This window comes from Cavia porcellus, unplaced genomic scaffold, assembly GCF_034190915.1.
Source record: "Cavia porcellus strain 051 isolate PalLab524CR breed Dunkin Hartley unplaced genomic scaffold, mCavPor4.1 scaffold_1, whole genome shotgun sequence".
Classification (NCBI taxonomy): Eukaryota; Metazoa; Chordata; class Mammalia; order Rodentia; family Caviidae; genus Cavia; species Cavia porcellus.
This window is the reverse complement of record NW_026947484.1, coordinates 9,682,510-9,698,317: the sequence shown is the minus strand read 5'-3', so window position 1 is coordinate 9,698,317 and position 15,808 is coordinate 9,682,510.

Sequence of the window (15,808 nt, the reverse complement as noted above, 5' to 3'; positions counted from 1 at the left end):
TTAGGTTTGCGTTTATGTTTAGGGTGAGAGTGTTGGGCTTAGGGTTATGGTTAGGTTTAGTTTTATGTTTAGTGTTAGTGTTAGTGTTAGGGTTAGGGTTAGGGTTAGAGTAAGTGTTAGTTTTAGGGTAACAGTTAGGGTTAGGATTAGGTTGGGTGACGGTTGGGATTAGGGTTATGGTTAGGCTTAGGGTTAGGATTAGGGGGTAAGTGTAAGGGTAATATTTAGAGACTTTGAAGGTTAGGGTTAGGGTTAGGATTAACATTAGTGTTACATGGTTACAGTTAGGGTTAGTGTTAGGGTTTCAGGGTTAGTATTAGTGTTAGGGTTATAGGGTTAGGGCTAGGGATAGGGTTAGGGTTAGGGTTAGAGTTAGGGTTAATTTTAGGGTTAGGGTTAGCGTTAGTGTTAGGGTTAGGGTTTAGGGTTAGAGTAAGAGTTAGGGTTAGTTGTAGGTTTACAGTTACGGTTAGGGTTAGTGTTAGGGTTAGTGTTAGGTTTAGGTTTAGGGTTAGGGTTAGTTTTAGTTTTAGTGTTATTTTAAGAGCGTTAGAGGGTTAGGGTTAGGTATAGCGTTAGGCTTAGGGTTAGAGTGTTAGGGTTTAGTGTAAGGTTGGGTTTAGGGTAAGGCTTAGTTTTCGGATTAGGTTTAGTGTTAGGGTTAGCAATACTGTTAGTATTAGGGTTAGGGTTAGGGTTAGGTTTAGGGTTAGAGGGTTGGATGTTTAGATTTAGCTTATGGTTATGGTTAGGTTTAGAGGGTTGGGGTTAGTGTTAGGGTTAGGTTTAGAGGGTTAGGGTTGGTCTTAGGGTCAGGGTTATCATTAGGTTTAGAGGTTCGTTTTAGTGTTATGGTTAGTGTTAGGGTTACAGTTAGGGTTACAGGGTTAGAGTGTTAGGTTTCGGGTTCTGGTTCTGGTTTGGGGTAGAGGCTTAGGAATAGGGTTAAAGTTAGAGTGTTAGTTTTAGGGTTAGGATTAGGTTCAGGGTTAGGGTTACCTTTAGAATTTTCGAGGGTTAGGGTTCGGGTTAGTGTTAGGGATATGTTTAGCATTAGAGGGTTATTGTTAGATTTATCGTTAGGGTTAGCGTTCACGTTAGAGGATTATAGTTAGACTTATGGTTGGAGGGTTAGGTTTAGGGTTCGGGTTTAGTTAAGGATTAGGGTTAGGGCTAGGGTTAGACGATTGGATGGTTAGTGTTAGGGTTATGGTTATGTATAGGGTTAGGTATAGAGTTAGAGTTACTGTTACTGTTAGGGTTAGGGTTAGAGGCTTAGGGATAGGGTTAATGTTAGAGTGTTAGTTTTAGGGTTAGGTTTAGTTTTACGGTTAGGGTTAGCGTTAGAGTGTTAGAGGTTTAGTGTTTGGGTTAGTGTTAGGCATATGGTTAGCGTTAGAGGGTTATTGTTAGGATTAGGGTTAGGGTTAGGGTTCACGTTAGAAGATTATGGTTAGACTTATTGTTAGAGGGTTAGGGTTAGGGTTCAGGTTAGGGTAAGGTTTAGGTTAAGGGTAAGGTTTAGGGTTAGGTTTAGGGTTAGCGTTAGGCTTAGGGTTAGGTTTAGGGCTAGGGTTAGACGATTGGAATGTTAGTGTTAGGGTTATGGTTATGGATAGGGTTAGGTTTAGAGTTAGAGTTACAATTACTGTTTGGGTTAGGGTTGAGGTTTGTGTTTGGGTTTAGTGTTAGTGTTAGTGTTAGGGCTAGGGCTAGGGTTAGTGTTAGGTGTTAGGGATACGGGTAGGGTTAGAGTTACAGTTAGGGTTAGATTTAGTGTTAGGCTTAAGTTTGGTTTAGGGTTAGAGTTAGTGTTAGAGTTAAGGTTAGGGTTAGAGGGTTGGATGTTTAGAGTTAGCTTATGGTTATGGTTATTTTTAGAGGGTTGGGGTTAGTGTTAGGGTTAGGTTTAGAGGGTTAGGTTTGGTCTTAGGGTCAGGGTTATCGTTAGGGTTAGAGGTTAGTTTTAGTGTTAGGGTTAGTGTTAGGGTTATGGTTAGGGTTACAGGGTTAGAGTGATAGGTTCAGGGTTCTGGTTCGGGTTTGGGTTAGAGGCTTAGGAATAGGGTTAAGGTTAGAGTGTTAGTTTTAGTGTTAGGGTTAGGTTCAGGGTTAGGGATAGCTTTAGAGTGTTCGAGGTTTAGGGTTTGGGTTAGTGTTAGGGATATGGTTAGCATTAGAGCGTTATTGTGAGGATTATGTTTAGGGTTAGGGTTCACATTAGAGGATTATATTTAGACTTATGGTTATAGGGTTAGGGTTAGGGTTCGGGTTAGGGTAAGGATTAGGGTTAGGGCTAGGGTTAGATGATTGGATGGTTAGTGTTAGGGTTATGGTTTTGTTTAAGGTTAGGGTTAGAGTTAGAGTTACACTTACTGTTAGCGTTAGGGTTAAGTTTTGTGTTAGGGTTTAGGGTTAGGGTTAGAGTTTTGGCTAGGGTTAGTGTTAGTGTTAGGGTTAGGTTTAGCGTTAGAATAAGTGTTAGGTTTAGGGTTACTGTTTGGGTTAGGGTAAACGTTAGTATTAGGATTAGGTTTGGGTGACGGTTGAGTTTAGGGTTATGGTTAGGCTTTGGGTTAGGATTAGAGGGTAAATGTTAGGGTTATGTTTAGAGAGTTAGAGGGTTAGGGTTGGGGTAAACGTTAGGGTTAGAGTGTTATGGTTAGGGTTTGTGTTAGGGTTTGAGGGTTAGTATTAGTGTTAGGGATAGTGGTTCAGGGCTAGAGATAGGGTTAGGGTTAGCGTTTGAGTTAGGGTTAGTTTTAGGGTTAGGCTTAGGGTTAGGGTTTAGGTTTAGGGTTAGGGTTAGTTTTAGTGTTACGGTTAGGATTAGGGTTGGTGTTAGGTTTAGGGTTAGGTTTAGGTTTAGTGTTCGGGTTATTGTTAGTGCTAGGGTTAGAGAATTAGAGGGTTAAGGTTAGGGATAGGGTTAGGCATAGTGTTAGAAAGTTAGGGTTAGGTTTAAGTTTATGTTTAGGGTAAGTCATAGGTTTCGAATTAGTCATAGTGTTAGGGTTAGCATTATGGTTAGTATTAGGGTTAGTTTTAGGGTTACGTTTAGGGTTAGAGCGATGGATTTTAGGGTCACGGTTATGGTTATGGTTAGGTTTAGAGGCGTGGGGTTAGCGTTACGGTTAGGTATAGAGGGTTAGGGTTGGTCTTAGGGTCAGGGTTAGCATTAGGGTTAGAGGTTAGGTTTAGTGTTAGGGTTAGTTTTAGGGTTATGGTTAGGGTTAGAGGGTCAGAGTTTTAGGTTTAAGGTTTGGGTTAGGGTTAGGGGTAGAGGCTTAGGGATAGGGCTAGTGTTAGAGTGTTAGTTTAGGGTTAGGGTTAGGTTTAGAAGGTTAGAGAGTTAGGGTTCCGGTTAGTGTTAGGGATATGGTTGGCACTAGAGGGTTATTGTTTGGATTAGGGTTAGGGTAAGTGTTCACGTTAGAGGATTGTAGTTAGACTTATCGTTAGAAGGTTAGGGTTAGGTTTCGGGTTAGGGTAAGGTTTAGTGTTACAGCTAGGGTTAGACGATTGGATGGTTAGTGTTAGGGTTATGGTTATGGATAGGGTTAGGGTTACAGTTAGAGTTACAATTACTGTTAGGATTAGGGTTAAGGTTTGTGTTATTGTTTAGGGTTAGGGTTAGTGTTAGGGCTAGGTTTAGTGTTAGGTGTTAGGGTTAGGGTTAGAGTTACAGAGAAGGTTAGATTTAGTGTTAGGGTTAGGTTAGGTTTAGGGTTAGGGTTGGGGTAATTGTAAGGTTGAGGTTAAGGGTTAGGTTCCGGGTTAGCCTGAGAGTTGGGGTTAGGTTTGGGGTTACATTTAGGGTGACAGTGTTATGGTTAGGGTTATGTTTATGGTGAGGTTTATGGTTAGGGTTAGGGTTAGGGTTAGAGTTACGGTTAGTGTTAGTATTAGGGTTAGGTTTATGGTTAGGGTTAGTGTTAGTGTTAGGGTTAGAGTTTTAGAGGGTTAGGTTTAGGGATAGGGTTAGGCTTAGTGTTACAGGGTTAGGGTTAGTGTTAGGGTTAGGTTTAGGGTTAGTTTTAGGGTTAGGGTTAGGGTTACTGTTCGATTTAGGGTTAGCGCATAGAGGGTTAGGTTTAGGGATAGGGTTAGGATTAGAGTTAGAGGGTTAAGGTTAGTGTTGGGGTTAGCGTTAGCTTTAGGGTTAGGGCTAGGTTTAGTGTTAGTGTTAGTGTTAGAGTGTTACAGGGTTGGGTTCGGGTTAGTATTAGGGACATGGTTAGCATTAGAGTGTTATTGTTTTGATTAGGGTTAGGTTTAGGGTTCATGTTAGAGAATTATAGTTAGAGTTAAGGTTAGAGGGTTAGGGTTGGGTTCAGGTTAGGGAATGGTTTAGGGTTAGGGCTAGCATTAGACGATTGGATGGTTAGTGTTAGGGTTATGGTTATGGATGGGGTTAGGTTTAGATTTAGGGTTACCGTTACTGTTCCGTTTAGGGTTAAGGTTTGTGTTAGGGTTTAGTGTTAGTGTTAGTGTTAGTGCTAGGGTTAGTGTTGGGTGTTAGAGTTAGGGTTAGAGTTACAGTTAGCGTTAGATTTATTGTTAGGGTTAGGTTAGGTTTAGGGTTAAAGTTAGGGTTGGGGTAAGTGTAAGGTTTAGGTTTAGAGTTAGTTTTAGGGTTAGCCTGAGAGTTGGAGTTAGGTTTGGGGTTACCTTTGGGGTGAGAGTGTTAGTGTTAGGGTTATGGTTATGGTGAGGTTTATGGTTAGAGTTAGGGTTAGGGTTACGGTTAGGGTTAGTGTTAGGGTTAGGGTTAGGTTTATGGTTAGGGTTAGGGTTAGGGTTAGTGTTAGTGTTAGGGTTAGAGTGTTACAGGGTTAGGGTTAGGGGTAGGGATAGGCTTAGGGTTAGAGGGTTAGTGTTAGGGTTAAGGTTAGGTTTAGGGTAATGCTTAGGTTTAGGATTATGTTTACTGTTAGGGTTAGCGTTATGGTTAGTATTAGGGTTAGGGTTAGGGTTAGGGTTAGATTTAGGTTTAGAGGGTTGGATGTTTATGGTTAGGGTTATGGTTATGTTTAGGCTTAGAGGGTTGGGGTTAGCGTTAGGGTTAGGTTTAGAGGGTTAGGGTTGGTCTTAGGTTCACGGTTAGCATTAGGGTTAGAGGTTAGTTTTAGTGTTAGGGTTAATGTTAGGGTTATGGTTAGGGTTAGAGGGTTAGAGTGTTAGGTTTAGGGTTCGGGTTGGGGTTAGGGTTAGAGTCTTAGGGAAAGGGTTAGGGTTACCGTGTTAGTTTTAGGGTTGGATTTAGGTTTAGGGTTATGGTTAGGTTTATAGGGTTAGAGGGTTAGGGTTCGGGTTAGTGTTAGGGATATGGTTAGCATTAGAGGGTTATTGTTAGGATTATGGTTAGGGTTAATGTTCACGTTAGAGGATTATATTTAGACTCATGGTTAGAGGGTTAGGTTTAGGGTTCGGGTTAGGCTAAGGATTAGGGTTAGGGCTAGGGTTAGACAATTGGATGGTTAGTGTTAGGGTTATGGTTATGGATAGGGTGAGGGTTAGAATTAGGGTTACTGTTAAAGTTAGGATTAAGGTTTGTGTTACGGTTTAGTGTTAGGGTTAATGTTAGGGCTAGGGTTAGTGTTAGGTGTTAGGGTGAGCATTAGAGTTACAGTTAGGTTTAGATATAGTGTTAGGATTAGATTAGGTTTAGGGTTAGGGTTGTGGTAAAGGTAAGGTTTAGATTAAGGTTTAGGGTTAGGTTTAGGGTGAGGTTTAGGTTTGCGTTTATGTTTAGGGTGAGAGTGTTGGGCTTATGGTTATAGTTAGGTTTAGTTTTATGGTTAGTGTTACTGTTAGTGTTAGGGTTAGGGTTAGAGTAAGTGTTAGGTTTAGGGTAACAGTTAGGGTTAGGATTAGGTTGGGTGATGGTTGGGTTTAGGGTTATGGTTAGGCTAAGGTTTAGGATTAGGGGGTAAGTGTAAGGGTAATGTTTAGAGACTTTGAAGGTTACGGTTAGGGTTAGGATTAACATTAGTGTCAGATGGTTACAGTTAGGGTTAGTGTTAGGGTTTGAGGGTTAGTATTAGTGTTAGGGTTATAGGGTTAGGGCTAGGGATAGGATTAGGGTTAGGGTTAGAGTTAGGGTTAATTTTAGGGTTAGGGTTAGCGTTAGTGTTAGGGTTAGGGTTTAGGGTTAGGGTAAGGGTTAGGGTTAGTTGTAGGTTTAGGGTTACGGTTAGGGTTAGTGTTAGGTTAGTGTTAGGTTTAGGTTTAGGGTTAGGGTTAGTTTTAGTTTTAGTGTTAGGTTTAGAGCGTTAGAGGGTTAGGGTTAGGTATAGCGTTAGGCTTAGGGTTAGAGTGTTAGGGTTAGGTTTAAGGTTAGGTTTAGGGTAAGGCTTAGGTTTCGGATTAGGTTTAGTGTTAGGGTTAGCATTACGGTTAGTATTAGGGTTAGGGTTAGTGTTAGCTTTAGGGTTAGAGGGTTGGATGTTTAGATTTAGCTTACGGTTATGGTTAGGTTTAGAGGGTTGGGGTTAGTGTTAGGGTTAGGTTTAGAGGGTTAGGGTTGGTCTTAGGGTCAGGGTTATCATTAGGGTTAGAGGTTCGTTTTAGTGTTATGGTTAGTGTTAGGGTTATGGTTAGGGTTAGAGGGTTAGAGTGTTAGGTTTCGGGTTCTGGTTCGGGTTTGGGTTAGAGGCTTAGGAATAGGGTTAAGGTTAGAGTGTTAGTTTTAGGTTTAGAGTTACATTCAGGGTTAGGGTTACCTTTAGAATGTTCGAGGATTAGGGTTCCGGTTAGTGTTAGGGATATGGTTAGCATTAGAGGGTTATTGTTAGATTTATCGTTAGGGTTAGCGTTCACGTTAGAGGATTATAGTTAGACTTATGGTTGGAGGGTTAGGGTTAGGGTTCGGGTTTGGTTAAGGATTAGGGTTAGGGCTAGGGTTAGACGATTGGATGGTTAGTGTTAGGGTTATGGTTATGTATAGGGTTATGTTTAGGGTTAGAGTTACTGTTACTGTTAGGGTTAGGGTTAGAGGCTTAGGGATAGGGTTAGTGTTACAGTGTTAGTTTTAGGGTTAGGTTTAGTTTTAGGGTTAGGGTTAGGGTTAGAGGGTTAGAGGGTTAGTGTTCGGGTTAGTGTTAGGCATATGGTTAGCGTTAGAGGATTGTTGTTAGGATTAGGGTTAGTGTTAGGGTTCACGTTAGAAGATTATGGTTAGACTTATTGTTAGAGGGTTAGGGTTAGGGTTCAGGTTAGGGTAAGGTTTAGGTTAAGGGTAAGGTTTAGGGTTAGGTTTAGGGTTAGCGTTAGGCTTAGGGTTAGGTTTAGGGCTAGGGTTATACGATAGGAATGTTAGTGTTAGGGTTATGGTTATGGATAGGGTTAGGGTTAGAGTTAGAGTTACAATTACTGTTTGGGTTAGGGTTGAGGTTTGTGTTTGGCTTAGTGTTGGTGTTAGTGTTAGGGCTAGGGTTAGTGTTAGGTGTTAGGGATACGGGTAGGGATAGAGTTACAGTTAGGGTTAGATTTAGTGTTACGCTTAAGTTAGGTTTAGGGTTAGGGTTAGAGTGTTGTATGTTTAGAGTTAGCTTATGGTTATGGTTATTTTTAGAGGGTTGGGGTTAGTGTTAGGGTTAAGTTTCGAGGGTTATGTTTGGTCTTAGGGTCAGGGTTATCTTTAGGGTTAGAGGTTAGTTTTAGTGTTAGGGTTAGTGTTAGGGTTATGGTTAGGGTTACAGGGTTAGAGTGATAGGTTTAGGGTTCTGGTTCGGGTTTGGGTTAGAGGCTTAGGAATAGGGTTAAGGTTAGACTGTTTTAGTGTTAGGGATAGGTTCAGGGTTAGGGATAGCTTTAGAGTGTTCGAGGTTTAGGGTTTGGGTTAGTGTTAGGGATATGGTTAGCATTAGAGGGTTATTGTGAGGATTATGTTTAGGGTTAGGGTTCACATTAGAGGATTATAGTTAGACTTATGGTTATAGGGTTAGGGTTAGGGTTCGGGTTAGGGTAAGGATTAGGGTTAGGGCTAGGGTTAGATGATTGGATGGTTAGTGTTAAGGTTATGGTTATGGTTAAGGTTAGGGTTAGAGTTAGAGTTACACTTACTGTTAGGGTTAGGGTTAAGGTCTGTGTTAGCGTTTAGGGTTAGGGTTAGAGTTAGGGCTAGGGTTAGTGTTAGTGTTGGGGTTAGGTTTAGCGTTAGAGTAAGTGTTATGTTTAGGGTTACTGTTTGGGTTAGGGTAAACGTTAGGTTTAGGATTAGGTTGGGTGACGGTTGGGTTTAAGGTTATGGTTAGGCTTAGGGTTAGGATTAGGGGGTAAGTGTAAGGGTAATATTTAGAGACTTTGAAGGTTAGGGTTAGGGTTAGGATTAACATTAGTGTTAGATGGTTACAGTTAGGGTTAGTGTTAGGGTTTGAGGGTTAGTATTAGTATTAGGGATAGAGGGTCAGGGCTAGAGAAAGGGTTAGGGTTAGCGTTAGAGTTAGGGTTAGTTTTAGGGTTAGGGTTAGGTTAGGGTTAGGGTTAGGGTTTAGGTTTAGGGTTAGGGTTAGTTTTAGTGTTACGTTTAGGATTACGGTTAGTGTTAGGTTCAGGGTTAGGTTTAGGTTTAGGATTAGGGTTATTGTTAGTGTTAGGGTTAGAGCGTTAGAGGGTTAGGGTTAGGGATAGGGTTAGTCATAGTGTTAGAGATTTAGGGCTAGGGTTAAGTTTATGTTTAGGGTAAGGCTTAGGTTTAGAATTAGTCATAGTGTTAGGGTTAGCATTATGGTTAGTATTAGGGTTAGTTTTAGGGTTAGGTTTAGGGTTAGAGCGATGGATTTTAGGGTCAGGGTTATGGTTATGGTTAGGTTTAGAGGCGTGGGGTTAGCGTTACGGTTAGGTTTAGAGGGTTAGGGTTGGTCTTAGGGTCAGGGTTAACATTAGGGTTAGAGGTTAGGTTTAGTGTTAGGGTTAGTGTTAGGGTTATGGTTAGGGTTAGGGGTAGAGGCTTAGGGATAGGGCTAGTGTTAGAGTGTTAGTTTAGGGTTAGGGTTAGGTTTAGAAGGTTAGAGGGTTAGGGTTCCGGTTAGTGTTAGGGATATGGTTGGCACTAGAGGGTTATTGTTAGGATTAGGGTTAGGGTAAGTGTTCACGTTAGAGGATTGTAGTTAGACTTATTTTTAGAGGGTTAGGGTTAGGGTTCCGGTTAGGGTAAGGTTTAGGGTTACGGCTTGGGTTAGACGATTGGATGCTTAGTGTTAGGGTTATGGTTATGGATAGGGTTAGGGTTAGATTTAGAGTTACAATTACTGTTAGGATTAGGATTAAGGTTTGTGTTAGGGTTTAGGGTTAGGGTTAGTGTTAGTGCTAGGGTAATGTTAGGTGTTAGGGTTAGGGTTAGAGTTACAGAGTGGGTTAGATTTTGTGTTCGGGTTAGGTTAGGTTTAGGGTTAGGGTTGGGGTAAGTGTAAGGTTGAGGTTAAGGGTTAGGTTCAGGTTTAGCCTGAGAGTTGGGTTTAGGTTTGGGGTTACGTTTAGGTTGAGAGTGTTAGGGTTAGGGTTATGTTTATGGTGAGATTTATGGTAAGGGGTTAGGGTTAGGGTTAGAGTTACGGTTAGTGTTAGTGTTAGGGTTAGGTTTATGGTTAGGGTTAGTGTTAGGGTTAGAGTTTTAGAGGGTTAGGTTTAGGGATAGGGTTAGGCTTAGTGTTACAGGGTTAGGGTTAGTGTTAGGTTTAGGTTTAGGGTTCGGTTAGGGTTACTGTTAGATTTAGGGTTAGCACGTAGAGGGTTAGGTTTAGGGATAGGGTTAGGATTAGAGTTAGAGGGTTAAGGTTAGTGTTGGGGTTAGCGTTAGGTTTAGGGTTAGGGCTAGGTTGAGTGTTAGTGTTAGTGTTAGTGTTAGAGTGTTACAGGGTCAGGTTCGGGTTAGTATTAGGGATATGGTTTGCATTAGAATGTTATTGTTAGAATTAGGGTTAGGGTTAGGGTTCACATTGGAGAATTATAGTTAGAGTTAAGGTTAGAGGGTTAGTGTTAGGTTCACGTTAGGGTAAGGGTTAGGGTTAGAGTTAGGGTTAGGGTTAGGGTTAGGGTTATGGTTAGGGTTAGGGTTAGGGTTAGGTTTATGGTTAGGCTTATGGTTAGTGTTAGTGTTAGGGTTAGAACGTTACAGGGTTAGGTTTAGGGTTCTGGTTCGGGTTTGGGTTAAAGTCTTAGGAATAGGGTTAAGGTTAGAATGTTAGTTTTAGGGTTAGGGTTAGGTTCAGGGTTAGCTTTAGCTTAGTGTGTTCGAGGGTTAGGGTCGGGTTAGTGTTAGGGATATGGTTAGCATTAGAGGGTTATTGTTAGGATTATGGTTAGCGTTAGGGTTCACGTTAGAGGATTATAGTTAGACTTATGGTTAGAAGGTTAGGGTTAGGTTTTGGGTAAGGTAAGGATTAGGTTTAGGGCTAAGGTTAGACGATTGGATGGTTAGTGTTAGGGTTATGGTTATGTATAGGGTTAGGTTTAGAGTTAGACTTACTGTAAATGTTGGGGTTAGGGTTAGAGGCTTAGGGATAGGGTTAGGGTTAGAGTGTTAGTTTTAGGGTTAGGTTTAGTTTTAGGGTTAGGGTTAGAGGGTTAGGGTTCATGTTAGTGTTAGGAATATGGTTAGCATTAGGTGTTTATTGTTAGGATTAGGTTTAGGGATAGAGTTAGGGTAAGGTTTAGGGTTACGGCCATGGTTAGATTATTGGATGGTTAGTGTTAGAGTTATGGTTATGGATAGGGTTAGGATTAGAGTTAGAGTTACAATTACTCTTTGGGTTAAGGTTGACGTTTGTGTTAGGGTTTAGGGTTAATGTTAGTGTTAGGGCTACGGTTAGTGTTAGGTGTTAGGGATAGAGTTACATTTAGGGTTAGATTTAGTGTTAGGCTTAAGTTAGGTTTAGGGTTAGGGTTATGGTTAGGGTAAGGTTGAGGTTAAGGGTTAAATTCAGGGTTAGGGTGAGGGTTAGGGTTTGGTTTGGGGTTATATTTAGGGTGAGAGTGTTCGGGTTTGGGTTAGGGTTAGGGTTAGGTTTATGGTTAGTGTTAGTGTTAGTGTTAGTGTTAGGGTTAGGGTTAGGGTTATAAGGTTAGAGGTTTAGGGTTCGGGTTAGTGTTAGGGATATTTTTAGCATTAGAGGGTTATTGTTAGGATTACGATTAGTGTTAGGGTTCATGTTAGAGGATTATAGTTAGACTTATGTTTAGAGGGTTAGGGTTAGGGTTCGATTTAGGGTAAGGGTTAGGGTTAGGGCTAGGGTTAGACGATTGGATGGTTAGTGTTAGGGTTATGTTTATGAATAGGGTTAGGGTTAGAATAATGGTTACTGTTACTGTTAGCGTTAGGGTTAAGGTTGGTGTTACGGTTTAGTGTTAGGGTTAATGTTAGGGCTAGGGTTAGGGTCAGATGTTAGGGTTAGGGTTAGAGTTACAGTTAGGGTTAGATTTAGTGTTAGGATTAGGTTAATTTTAGGGTTAGGATTGGGGTAAGGCTAAGGTTTAGGTTAAGGTTTATGTTTAGGTTTAGGGTGAGGGTTAGGGTTAGGTTTGGGGTTACGTTTAGGGTGAGAGTGTTAGGGTTAGGGTTATGGTTAGGGTTAGTTTTGTGGTTAGTGTTAGTGTTAGTTTTAGGGTTAGGGTTAGAGTAAGTGTTAGGTTTAGGGTAACAGTTAGGGTTAGGAATAGGTTTGGGTGATGGTTGGTTTTAGGGTTATGGTTAGGCTTAGGGTTAGGATTAGGGGGTAAGTGTACGGGTAATGTTTAGTGACTTAGCCGGTTAGGGTTAGGGTTAGGGTTAAGGTTAGGGTTAGATGGTTACGGATGGGGTTAGTGTTAGGGTTTGAGGGTTAGTATTATTGTTAGGGTTATACGGTTAGGGCTAGGGCTAGGGTTACGGTTAGGGTTAGAGTCAGGGTTAGTTTTAGGGTTAGGGTTAGGGTTAGGGTTAGTTGTAGGTTTAGGGTTACGGTTAGGGTTAGTGTTAGGCTTCTGGTTAGGTTTATGCTTAGGGCTAGGGTTAGGTTTAGTTTTAGTGTTAGGGTTAGAGCGTTAGAGGGTTATGGTTAGGGATAGGGTTACGTTTAGATTTAGAGTGTTAGGGTGAGGGTTAAGGTTAGGTTTAGGGTAAGGCTTAGGTTTCAGATTAGGTTTCGTGTTAGGGTTAGCATTAAGGTTAGTATTAGGGTTAGGGTTAGGTTTAGGGTTCGAGGGTTCAATGTTTAGAGTTAGCTTATGGTTATGGTCAGGTTTAGAGGGTTGGGGTTAGTGTTAGGGTTAGGTTTAGAGGGTTAGGGTTGGTCTTAGGGTCAGGGTTATCGTTAGGTTTAGAGGTTAGTTTTAGTGTTATGGTTAGTATTAGGGTTATGGTTAGGGTTACAGGGTTAGAGTGTTAGGTTTAGGGTCTGGTTCGGGTTAGGGTTAGAGGCTTAGGAATAGGGTTAAGGTTAGAGTGTTAGTTTTAGTGGTAGGGGTAGGTTCAGCGTTAGGTTTAGCTTTAGAGTGTTCGAGGGTTAGGGTTCGGGTTAGTGTTAGGGATATGGTTATCATTAAAGGGTTATTGTTAGGATTATGGTTAGCATTAGGGTTCTCGTTAGAGGATTATAGTTAGACTTATGGTTAGAGGGTTAGGGTTATGGTTCAGGTTAGGGTAAGGATTAGGTTTAGGGCTAGGGTTAGATGATTGGATGATTAGTGTTAGGGTTATGTGATCTGGCCTGCGGATCAATCTTTGGGTCTCAACCTGGAGCGGGGATCGGGGATTGGGGCAGGACAAGAGAAAAGAGAGATGGAGACAGGATGAGATTCCAATCAAGTCTCCTTTATTTTTAAAATGGTTACAACTGATATAGGGTGGGGGCGGGCCATAGGCAGGAAGAAGGCTTAATCTGATAGGTCATCATCATATCCGGATATATGACATTATCAGGAGAGGATTATGGGTAATGTAGGCAGACATGAGGATCATTTGAAATGTAGGCTGACACACAAAATGCCCTCAGGCAGGAGGGGCAGGGCAGCAGCAGCTACTCAAAACTGCTCCCTACTTCTCCTCCCTTATTATATATATATATATATATATATATATATATATATATATTTATATATGTATATTTATATATGTATTTTTGGAACATGGCAGGCCCTGGGTGGACAGCGCCTGTCTGTCTTGGGTCAAGGACTCCTCAATATGAACCCAATCAAGCCTTACCCGTCATGGGCCTGCAGGACAGTTGTTGGTCCTGGACCTGTCTTATGTGGCCGATTGGCATTACATACGTGTCCTAGTTGCCCGTCTCTGACTCCCTGTCCAGTGCCTTAGGGCGTCTGGGCCACAGCATCATGTGGGCCGTCAGTGGGTGAATTTTCCTGATAAGTTTGTTGTTCTGCCATTTCCAACCGATGGTAATATACCTGAATGGGCTTTGCCATAAATGTGTTAACCTTGTTATTAACGTTATTAATGAGTGTCACGATCCTCTGAAAAATATAAGGTCCTACAGTAAGAAGCAACAGCAAGGCAGTTAGGGGTCACAAGAGGGGGGCAATGTAATGGGAGAGATCCTCCCACATGGAGGAGAAGGTGGTTGCTCCGATGCGCTCCTTTTCTCTCTCTTTGAGGCGCTCTCTCAGTTTACTCATGGATTCTTTGACTATTCTCATGTGGTCAGCATAAAAACAACACTCTTCCTTGAGGGCTGCACATAAGCCACCCTCCTTTATAAATAGGAAGTCTAGTCCTCTTTTATTTTGTAGGACTACCTCAGATAGAGACGTCAGGGACGCCTGTAGAGCTGTCACAGATGCTTCTATTTCTTTTAAATCCTGATCTACTGCTGCCTGTAATTGAGCTAGATGCTTATCTCCCAACACTAGAGCTGTGGTCCCTTTCCCTATTCCCGTTGCTACTCCTAATCCTAGTAACACAGCTAAGGTGAATGTCACAGGTTTTCTCTTAGATATATAGCTGATCTGTGATGCCTGGAGGTAGTAGTCTCCTGGGTGGAAGGTTATGCGAGGAAGAACCTGTACAAGAACACAAAAATCTGTAGACTTGTTAAAAACAGCAGTTGCTATACAGGGTGATAGGCCAAAATTGCAGGCCCAAGACGTTCCTGGGTGTGGAATGAGGTAATTATTTGGCTTGAACTTAGAATGAAGCTGGGCACAGAGTTGTGCTGCCAGTGCTGGTGGATGGCTGGAATCCCCAAGACAAGTTCCTCTACCTGAGACATCAGGGAGAGTCAGCTTGTGGTGATTGTCTCAATCACAGGCAGATGAGCTAGAAGAACTGATAAAGGTTAAATTGAGGGCCTTTCCTTCATAATATGGGGCAGGAGCAGCCAAGCATAACCAACATGATTGGGTGAGATCAGGTTGGGTATGATTTAAAGCCATGTATGCTCCTTTAATCAAACTGAATAGGTTAAAATGTGAATATTGAGGGGCAGGTATATGATCTGCCTGGTGTAGCGGAGCTTGAGAAACCGTTATGGCTGAGGGACTTACTCTAGTTATTTGAACAGTAGTAACAGGATCTGTATTGGGCTGATTGTATTTTGGATTTGGATGTAAGGGAATAGAAAAAAAGCAATCTTTAAGATCAATGACAATTTTAAAAAATCTCAGAGGAATGGCACTGGGTGAAGGGAGTCCTGGCTGCAGATGTCCCATTAAGACCATGGTATTATTGATTGCCCTAAGGTCTTGTAGCAGCCTCTATTTCCCTGAATTTTTTCGAATAACAAAGATGGGTGTGTTCCAAGGGGAATCACTGGGGACAATGTGGCCCACATCTAACTGGTCCTGCACTAGCTGCTGTGCAGCTGCAAGCTTTTCAGAGGTAAGGGGTCACTGATCGACCCAAACAGGTTTGTCTGATAACCAAGTAATCTCTTTTGCATGGGCCGCAGGAAAGTCAATGACCCCTATTGAAAATGGCCTAGGCCTGCTTTAGAGGGGTTTGGAGTTGGGGAAATAGGCACTTTAATGTCTGAGCCTCGTTTGCCTAAACCTTGATTAGGAAGGAATCCCTGAGTGAGCATTTGTTTGATGACTACAGCATTGGGACTGCCCATCATCATTCCCATTTGAGTTAGCAAATCTCTGCCCCACAAGTTAAGGGGCAGCCCTTCTACAATATAGGGCTGTATGTGCCCCTGATTGTTCTCACTATCTTTCCAGGTAAGTAGACTGGCACTATGTTGTGGATTTTTAGATTGTCTAATCTCTTGTAAATGCATCATAGTGGTTTCTAAGGGCCATGTGGGAGGCCAGTCCTCCTTTCTAATGACTGTTACATCAGCACCTGTATCTATGAGCCCTGAGAAACTTTTCCCATTAAGCAATAAAGCCATAAGGGTTTTATCTTTGGAAATGAATTGAGCCCAGTATATATCTGAGGATCCAAGGGAAGAATTTCCCCTGTAGGAAGCCACAGCTGCATTAGAAGTTTGAACTAAAGGCAGCAGCACCAACTGAGCAATACGTTGTCTTTGGCTAATAGAAACTAGGCCAGAGATAGAGGATACCATGGCAACAATTTCACCAGTATAGTCGTTATCTATGACTCCTGGAACAACTTGTAACCCTTTCAATATTGTGCTGCCGCGTCCAAGAATTAACCCACAAGTGCCCTTGGGAAGAGGGCCATAAATCCCAGTGGGGATGGCTTGCACTCCCATGTCGGGAGCTAATACTGTATTGGAAGCGGAACAGAGGTCCAGTCCTGCACTTCCTGGTGTGGCGCGGAGGAGGTTTGAAATGGATTGTTTTGTGCCTGGTCTTGTTGTGTCTGGTTGTTTTGTTGTGGGACAAACCTTAAAGCCCCAGAGGT